This window comes from Zootoca vivipara, chromosome 3, assembly GCF_965207765.1.
Source record: "Zootoca vivipara chromosome 3, rZooViv2.hap1.1, whole genome shotgun sequence".
In the NCBI taxonomy this organism is placed as follows: Eukaryota; Metazoa; Chordata; class Lepidosauria; order Squamata; family Lacertidae; genus Zootoca; species Zootoca vivipara.
The window spans coordinates 67,551,288-67,561,537 of NC_142586.1; the positions used below are offsets into that span (position 1 = coordinate 67,551,288).

Here is a 10,250-nt window from a genome sequence, read left to right on the forward strand (position 1 = left end):
GCTTTGAGAAATGCAGAGATTGTTTGAGGCATGCATAAGCCCTCCCTAAAAGTAAACAGCTGTGCAGCTGTGACCTGAAAGGCAATTATCATGTTGCCTTTAAGTAAATTTCTCTAGTGACTTAAGGCAGCATAGCCAAACTTCAGCTAGAGTACAGCCTGGCTCTTTGCAGTTGGTCACAGCTGCCCACTGAAGTTAATGGACTAAAGACTATGAAGGGCTTCTGCATAGGATGCTATGCATGTTCCATTAACTAACTACACCAATTTAAATTAAGATGTATTGCATCCCTGGAGTTCAAAAGCCTCTGAAGTTCAAAAGGAGCCACAAAGGGCAGCTTGCATAGCCCTATAGAAGTTGCTCTGTTCTGCTCCTTTCTGCTCCAAGAATGTTAAGGTCCTAAATCAGGCATCCCCAAACCGCGGCCCTCCAAATGTTTTGGCCTACAACTCCCATGATCCCTAGCTAACAGGACCAGTGGTCAGGGATGATGGGAATTGTAGTCCAAAACATCTGGAGGGCCGAAGGAACTAAAGGAACTAAAGGAACCGAAATCTTACTCATTCTTAAGTTTAGACAATCCTTATTATCACATGCATTATGTTATCTTGCATCCAATACAGTACCAGTAATCAATAACAGTTCACACAAACACACAAAAATTTGCAACAAAAATACCCTAGAACAGGCATATCCAACCAGTAGATCGCGATCTATGGGTAGTTCCCCAGCTGATCCCGGTAGATCGCGGGACCCTTACCGATCGTGGGATTAAATGAAGTTTACCAAAAGTTAACAAATAAAAGCTGAAGAACTCTGGGCAAACCTACCCCCCAAAAGCTCAACAACTCTGGGCAATCCACCCACCCCATGAATGCTCCTCCTCCATCCAATGACAAGGAGAAGATCACTGCCTGTTTTTTATATATACGGGGAGTAGATCACAGTCTCTGAAGAGTTGGATGTGCCTGACCTACAAGATACAGTAAAAGGTGGAAGATTTATATAATCTAAATATTCCACTATCACGCTGGTCAGTGACGGCAATAAATTGATTCATTCAATATTCCACTAGGAAATATTACATCATCCCTGGTCTTAAGCAGCACTAGCAAACATTCTTGACACTGGCAAGAAAACCCCCTCCATTCTGGCACAACTTCACACAGGCAAGCAGCAATTCCCACCCTTGGCTCTAAATTACTGAATCCACAATTATAGATCTGGGGAGAGAGTCAGGCTGCGTCTCCTTGAGCACCCTGTTGCATTTCATTAGCCACGGCTAATTATTTTAGACAACCTCCACCTCCTGTAAAGCAACTTCAGCAAAGCGGCCGTCAACAGAATGTCACAAATGTCTGGCTTCCCCGTTCCCTCCCCCACCTTCTCTTCGCCGAACGTAAGAAGGCAACCAACGCGTGTCCGACCCTGACACAAACGCACCCATCCGAAACACACCGGGGACCTTGCCGGGTGTCATTCTGAAGTCTATATGGCGACGATGGTCTGGTGTTTCCATGGAAACGGGGAAGAAGGGAAGCTGGAGCGGAGCATGCTGCGCGGCGCCCAAGGGAGCCAACAAGTAGCGGGAAGATGCTCGTTGCCTTCAGCTGCCCGGCCTCCCCCCGCCGCACTCAATGAATGGAGATACGGAGTGGGGGGGGGGGAAGAGAGAGGAGGAGGAAAACCCCACTAATGCGAGCGAGCTCTTTCCAGGGACACGGCCGGCTCCAAAGCCCCCAAACCCTGTCCCTCCTGAGACTTAAGCAAGCGACGGTTTCTGCATGGCCTGAGCAAAGCGACTTGCGTCGCTTGGAGACGCTTCTGCGCTCACTCGCCCTGCACGCCAACTTCCCCAGAAGGAAGCTGCCCAGAAGAGTTGCCGGGACACGTACCTGGCGCAAGGCAGCCCTCGGCATCGGCGCTGGGCGAAAGCAAAGGCGGGACACGAGCGGCGAGGGGAAGAAAGGCAGGCTCCGCCCTCCCTCGGGGTGGGTCCCTTTCGCAAAAGGAAAACAGGCTCCTTCGCTGACACTCCTCTCGGTCACTTCCTTGCAAAGCGAGAGAGAAAAGGGGACTGCTTCCCTCGCTCTTTTTCCAAAGCCCCGTCAAGCAGACGCCCCCCCCCCCCGCAACCAATACACACTTGGCTTTCAGCTGTTGCAGAAGCCAATCTCCAGACAAAAGCCCTCGGTGGAGCATCTTTTCCTTCCCCTAGGCTAAGACGCACATGGCTCTTGCAGAAGGAGCCTCGTGTCCTGCCTGGCCAGAGGAGCGTGGCCCGCCTCCAAATTAGATCATTATTCATTCACCTGGAAAGTTCATCAACAGCTGTGAGAGGTCAGCTCCATCAGGCCTCCTCTCCCCTCACCTGGGGGCAGCCACTCTATTAGGCTGCTTCAGAGGGAGAGACAAAGGAAGCAACGAGGCTCATTATTTCAGCTCTGCTGGAAACCCAGCTCCATCAGGCATGCCGCCGTGCCCCTGGAACTGTGCTACCTGGTCAACTGTTTAGAAATCTGTGATTGAATTTTGATTTCCCTGATCCCTTTGCATCCCTCTTCCCTTGTGCCTCAAGTAATTTTTCTTTCAGGATTATAAGCCTGTGGGTAGGGACTTTCTTATTTCGTTTGTATGCAAACCACTCTGGGAGCCTTTTTTGGCGAAAGAGTGCGGTACAGATGTTCGAAATAAATAAAAAGGAAAAGAGATTTAGTGTATTACCATTACCCAGAATGACAAAGATATCTGAATGCTTTTAGAGAGCTAAAAGTGCTAGCTGGTGCATGGAAGCTTTTGGCTCTGGGCTCCAGATGCAGCCCAAGACAATGTACGTTTACTTGGAAATAGGTAAAGGGACCCCTGACCATTAGGTCCAGTCATGACTGACTCTGGGGTTGCGGCGCTCATCTTGCGTTATTGGCTAGGGGAGCCGGCGTACAGCTTCCAGGTCATGTGGCCAGCATGACAAAGCCACTTCTGGTGAAACCAGAGCAGCACATGGAAACGCCTTTTACCTTCCATTCAGAGCGGTACCTATTTATCTACTTGCACTTTGATGTGCTTTCGAACTGCTAGGTTGGAAGGAGCTGGGACCGAACAATGGGAGCTCACCCCATCGTGGGGATTCGAACCACCAATCTTCTGATCAGCCAGCCCTAGACGCTGTGGTTTAACCCACAGCGCCACCCACATCCCAATTTGGAAATATCTTATCCCAAATCCTATGTAATACCTATATGGAAGCAGTCATTGGGAGTTTCAGTATGCTGAAAACAGCAAAAAATACTTTATAAAAAATCAGTACTGGGCAAGCAATTGGGTATTACAGGATCGATGTCATAATGTAAGTTTTCTGTTTTAGAGTCTTCTCCAATACAATGAAGTTTATTACATAGCAATTTCAAAATAACGGATGTGGTAAACCTCACCCATTAACATTTATACCTGCCTTTTATATGATAATAAAATATCTTAAGAATGTCTAATTAGCAACTAATAGTTTAGGTTTAATCGTTTAAGTTTTATTTTGATTGTACTGTACATGAATTTGTATTATATTTAGGAGTATTTCACCTTTCTTATTAGGCATATTACTGATCAAAATGCAGGGAACCCACTTTTAAGAGATGGGTGCAGCTTCAAAGCTGGTTAGTAAATGGTTTGTTGACATCATAGGCTTCAGTAACATTACCAACATCCATGGGCATAGCTAGGATTTTTGTTACTGGGGTGAATAGGACACTGCTAGATAATTGAGTACTTTCAATGTTTTTCAATAATATTTGTGGAACTAGCTGCCCCCCAGCCCCCCATTGGCTATGCCCATGCCAACACCCCTTGAGACTATTGAGTCTCAGACAGTGGGGTGCTGGAAACCTGGCCAGATGTGGCCATAAAGATGAGTTTGGCCTGGGGAACAGAAGTTGTACAGGCTTTGAGTGAACTATTATCAAACAGGTGGGGCTCAGAAATAAAGGTAGTTGCATGGAATAATAGCCCTTTGTCCTATTTATTGCAATGAGCATACTTGATGCATGATGGGGGAAACTAGATTCTCCTTCTTGCCATTGTTTATATTACCCCCCCTCAAAATCTTGCCAGTTTACATAGACAGTAAAATACACAATTAAAAAACCCTTTAAAAACCTCATAAAGGAAAACGCCCTGTAAAAAAAAAATCAGAACAACTAAAACCAGGATAAAACACAGCAAGGGTGAATTTGATGCAAAAACAGAAGCACTCCATAGATTGTAATTAAAAAGTCTGGGAGAACAGGAAGCTCTTCAGCCGGATCCAACCCAATTTATTTATTCTCAAAATGCAAAAACCCAGGAACATACAGTGTAATGAAATTGACAACCAGCTGATTGAAAACAAGCAAAAGGAAGCACTTATTTATAAACTGGATAATTGGGCAGCACTCCATTACCACAGGATATTGTAATGGCCTCTAGCGAAAAAAAAAAAAGACATTAAAATGATGAATGCATGCCAGATAAATATACCATGACTACTAGCTATAGCAGCTGAAAGAATAGCCAGAGTTTTCAAAGATGCTTCTGCCTAGCAGATGCTGGGGATTAATGGGATCAATATCACCATCATCATAATATCCTGTTTGTGAACCTCCCTGAGTAATAATACACCTGGCCACTATCAGAAGATAGAAATCTATATTCTTGCTATGGCTCGTGTATGGCCTTTCCCCCTAATTTAAGTAAAATTACTTGTGTGTACTCAAAGCCAGTACTAAGCAACCAGATAATATGAAGTCTAGACTCATGTCCAACACACTTGATTTGCTGCCACATTATATATATACCCAGCCACCGACCATTTGATTGCCAGATTAAATTCCTCACTTAGGTAGGAATGAACCTTGAGCCAGTTACTGCATCACTCAGTCTAGCCTACTTCACAGAGGTGTTGTGAAAGTATGGGCAGAATAGAACGATATACAGTGGTACCTCCGGTTACGAACGAAATTCATTCCGGAGGTCCATTCTTAACCTGAAACCATTCTTAACCTCAGATGCACTTTCGCTAATGGGGCCTCCTGCTGCCGCTGTGCCACTGGCGCATTACTTCTGCTCGCATCCCGGGGCAAAGTTCGCTACCAGGAACACCTACTTCCAGCTTAGTGGAGCTCTGTTACCCAAAGCATTCGTAAGGAGGACGGTACGTAACCCGAGGTTCCACTGTACTCTATCCTAAACTCCTTCAAAGGAGGGTAAAGGTAAAGGTAAAGGTACCCCTGACCATTAGGTCCAGTCGCGGATGACTCTGGGGTTGCGGTGCTCATCTCACTCTATAGGCTGAGGGAGCCGGCATTTGTCCTCACACACACAGTGGTCACATGACCAGCATGACTAAGCTGCTTCTGGTGAATCAGAGCAGCGCACGGAAACACCGTTTACCTTCCTGCCGGAGCGGTACCTATTTATCTACTTGCACTTGCTGCCGACCTTCCTATCAGCAAGCCCTAGGCTCTGTGGTTTTTTAGACCATAGCGCCACCCAAGTAGGTTAGGATGGAATTAATAAATAATTGTATAAAATTATATTGAAACATGTGTCTCTTTTGGTTTTGCATGGTAATGTGTTACTTTAAAACTCTGCAAAACTAAACCAGTAATGATTACAAGATGGTTAATGATTGTATTAATTGCAGAACCCATACACGTGGACTCTCATGAGTGATGTGAAGCAAACATCCAGTGTATCTTTTATCTTTCAAAGCGGATGCTTTTCAAATTAATTTTTTTTGAAATGTTTACATTTTGTTTCTGTTACAACACTTCTCCATACAGACCTGCCTCTTCCTTCCTCATTTCAGCTCTGACCTTTAGTATTTATCCTTCCCCTACCTTTCCAACCACAATGAGGGTGTGTTAAGCTAGTGTAGAATTTTCTATGTACAGTACACAAATTTAGATTAAATGGTTAACCTAAGTAGTATACTGGTAGTAGTTTTATATGGGTACACATATGGGTACACACATATACGGTAGTAGTTTTATATGGGTACAAGGAAGGAAGTGGATGGAGGGAAGATTGTCCTTTCAAATAAGCCATTGATCATCACCCTCATTTTTATTCTCAGAAGTTTACAGAAGGGATAATCACCTGCATAATTATATGCATTTTACAGCCTCTCACTGTGGATACTGCCATCATCATTAAGCCTTTATGTCAGAATGCTGCATGGATTAATATAGTGGCATTGGATGTGAATGAACTGCAGTTCATCAAAAGTTGAACTGGGATGCCATAGCAACTGTTAGGATGAATGGCATTTTAAATGCAGAAAAGGGAGGGGGAAGGAGCACCCTAGAGTGCACATGCTCAGTGGGGCTCTCTTTGTTTTCTGGTCTCATTTTTGCCCTAAGGCCCGTGGGCCAGATGCGGCCCAATCGCCTTCTCAATCCGGCCCGTGGACGGTCCGGGAATCAGCGTCTTTTTACATGAGTAGAATGTGTCCTTTTATTTAAAATGCACCTCTGGGTTATTTGTGGGGCATAGGAATTCGTTCACCACCACCCCCAAATATAGTCCAGCCCACCATATGGTCTGAGGGACGGTGGACTGGCTCATGGCTGGAAAAGGTTGCTGACCCCTTTTTTTGCCCATGCTACTGATGGAGTTGTAAGGCAGCTTCTCCAAACCTGTTGTGGACTATAGGTGCCATCAGCAAAGTGCACTGGCTGAGGTTGATGGGAGTTGTAGCCCAAAAGAGCTGGAGGGTTGGGAAGGCTGCTGAAAGGTTTGGATAGCCAAGATAACCCTGTGCAATAGTGGGATGCTCACTTGTGGGTCAGGTTTTTAAAAACCACAGACTGCTTGGCCTTAACTGTAACACTCAGGTCTGTTGCACCACAGAATAAAAACAAAGAACAACATTGTAGTTTTTTCCGAACGGAACCAGAGAGTAAGGACCAGATTGGTCACCATTGCCTAGTGGTTAGAAGCCAAAATCAGTGAGCAAGCTTTCACATTTTCCACGACTCTTCATCAAGCAGGATGTTAACACTGTTGCACACCACCCCAATCTCCAAATTGTGTGAGATTCCAGGGTTTGCAGGAACTTACCCAGGGTACATGTTTCCTTGTAATGAGGGACAGTGGAGACTGGTGTCTTTAGGATATATGGTTTCTCATTACCAGCCAGATGAGGGACAGGACCCACCCATTTGCCCTCTGGAACAAAGCCACTTCCTTTGTTACCCTAACCACTCATACTTAGGGGCTATTAGCTCACCAAGAAGCTGGTCTGGCTATTCCAACAGTTGAATCCTTGCTGGATCCAGGAATGAGAAGCTACTCAGGAATACAGCCTAACCCACCCCCAAAAAACTCACAACAATACTATGAATAATACTGTGACACATCTACTAATGATGCTAGTACTGTGAATAATCTTCTCTCTCTCTCTTGTATCTTTGGGCCTCATTTGTCCCTTTGTAATCTGAAATGTTAGTTGGATTATGATTGGTAAATTTAATGTACTGAATTTAAAAAACAAAAGCCTCTTGGTGTACTCAAACTGCTTAGGTATGGGCCCTAACCCCTGCTTCAAATGCCACTAGAATCATTAGCCAATGTTGCTCCTCCATTTTTATGCAGGGGACAAGCAGCCATCAACTCTTCCCCACTTTGCAGACTCCACACCATTCCCAAGTTCCCTGTAGTCTGCAGCAGTAAAAGAAGAGGAAGGAGATGTTAAGCGGGCAGTAGAGGGAGAAGGAAGATGGGAGAGCTCTGGCCTGTGGATGTGAACTCTTCTATTGTTTACAGAATGAAACTTATGATCCAAGCCATTGCTATCTCTGCAAATAGTTTACTTTTACTATTCAGGCTGAACTCTCACACAAATAGAGCAACCCCATGAGATAGCTGATAAGATGACGATACCTTTTTGCTCTAGGTCATCATTTCCTGTGCATTATTTTACAGGTGGTGGATAACATTTCCCTTTGCGTGCACAGGATCAGTATTATGACATGCCATGACTGTGCTTTTTAGTTAATGGCAGATAACCATATACAGCAAGCCATCATTAAAGACGTGCAAGCGTTCTGGACTTTCTCTTCTATTCCAGCTCCTTGCAAATGTTTGCTTCTAAGACTGAAACATTCTGAACACACTTTCTTCCTGAGGAAGTCTTTAAAAATTATTTTCACAATGGCTCAAAGCCAGAATCTCTCATATCTACGCCCTCTGGCAAAAGCAATGATTATTCTCTCTCCTTCTCATTTGCTGCATATAGAACACTGTGGTGCAGGAAACAAGGGATGCTATAAAAGGCTCAGTGACAGGGCCCTTCCTTCACATGCAGAAGCAGGGGCGTACCCAGGATCAAAACTAGGGGGGGGGAAAGCCATGGTCGTTCAGGGGCGGGGCCAAGGCACGGGAGGGGAGGGGCCATGAAGTGGGAATGTGGGCGGGGCTACAGGGCCAGCGGGCCTGACGATATCACGGCGGCGGCAGCAGCGGCCACCTTGTGCTTCTGGGGCTGGCACCGTTGGCGGCTACCCTGCTTGGCTGGAGAGGACGGGAGGGTTGGGCAGGTGAGAGGGGGTGGCAGGGCGGGCGAGGCAAGGCACAGCCGCAGTCACGACGGCTCCGAGGCATTGCTGCATATCAGCATGTTGTGGGTTCAAGCCCCACCTTGGGGAAAAAATTCCAGGGGATTGGACTAGATGATCCTTGAGGTCCCTTCCGACTACAATTCTATGATTCTATTGATATTTTACCACAGCATATGCATCATTCCGCTTTCTTGAATTTTCCTAGGCATAGCAGCCAACTCCTAGAGGCCTAGGTGCCCCCCCAATTACTGGCAAATACCGTATTTGAAAGAGTCACCCCCCATGTTGATGGGCTTTCTATGTGGGGCTTACCTGCCCCCCATACTTTATTAAGGATGGAAGAGGGAGGGAAGGAAGGAAGAAATAGAGAGGGGGATAACTCACATTTGTGGGTGCCTCTGGGTGACGCTGTGATGCTGGAACTCTGCAGCAAGAGGAAGATACCGGTACGCCTGTACAGGAGCCTTGTAAGCAGCTTTCTTTCCGCTTGATTTACAAAGTATACAGATGCAGGAGGAGGGGCAGACTGGAACACCACTGCTTTTTATAAACATCACTGTGTCTATCAAAGCTACAGCCCCCCTTTTCTTATTCACTTCCTTTTAGCCTTGCAGAGCCACCTCAGTCAAACTGAATTCTCTGCACCCTCATTAAATTGCCAATAGAACTCTTAATGCGATCCCTGAGTGCTCATTAACAACTCCCACCGAAGAACAATAGGGTGAAGTGGTGAGCTATCAAATCTTGCCTGAAAGGGGATATCTGCTCCATTGTCTTAACTGCTTAACTACCGGTAGCCACTTTGCTTTATTTATTTGATGTGTTTTTGTTACAGCTGTGTTCCCGCCCGCCCACCCCCCCCAGCAAGCGGAGACTGAGCGGCTCTTGCTAAAGCAAAGCACGCCTCCCGTTTGCCCTTTTCCACTTCAGTTTTTGGAGGGGAAAAGTGCTGGTTATGGTCTGTAAAATATGTTAATTTTTTGCTTCTAGGGTGGGGGGCAGCTGTCCCTGCCTGCCCCCCGGGTATGCCTATGTGCAGAAGGTCTCAGGTTCAATCCTTGACATCTCCAGAAGGGCTCTGGAAAGATGCAACCCCCCCATATGAAATCTTAGCGAGCTGCTGCTAGTCGGGGAAGCAACTGAGCTATGGGGACTAATCAATGGTCTAATATATTTGTTTTATTGTTACACTATACACATAAACACCACAAGGCAGCAAGCAAAAAATGTGTAAAATTGCACTGAAGCATACTTACGGATAACATACAGAATCACAAGTAGGGAGAGCACTGTTCCACTCAGGTCCTGTTTTCCAGCTTCCCATAGGCATCTGGTTGGCTACTCAGAGCACAGGATGTGGGACTCAATGGGCATTTCACCAAGTTCTCCTTATGGACTCATAAAGGCAGCTTCTTATCTGTTTCCTTTCTATGTCATCAAACGTTAGCCAAAACAATACAACAGCATTGTGTTGGGGCCCAAGCAGACAGATTTTGCAGCAGATTTTCAGAAAGAGCTGCCAGAATCTGTCACGGGGGCCATCTGTTTCTGAATAGGCCTACAGCCCTCTCTAGCTGTTGGTATAAGCACTGGCTTAAATAAGTTACAGCACAAGTATATCAGCATTTAGATACCTGCATGGGAGGGGCCCTCCCCTGC

At 45.9% G+C, this 10,250-nt stretch overlaps 1 protein-coding gene across 2 annotated transcripts in view; it reads right to left on the minus strand.

Annotated features, from left to right (window-relative positions):
• Positions 1-9,945, minus strand: part of AGPAT4 (1-acylglycerol-3-phosphate O-acyltransferase 4) — a 55,008-nt gene extending 45,063 nt beyond the window's left edge. Inside the window, exon 1 of one of the 2 annotated variants that reach the window (XM_088666301.1) lies at positions 9,859-9,945. The gene's annotated coding sequence lies outside the window, so the exon portion shown is untranslated. Of the gene's footprint in view, positions 1-1,895; positions 1,985-9,858 lie in introns of those variants that run through there. The other variant, XM_060272800.2, reaches the window with a different exon arrangement.
• Between the last annotated feature and the right edge of the window lie 305 nt (positions 9,946-10,250).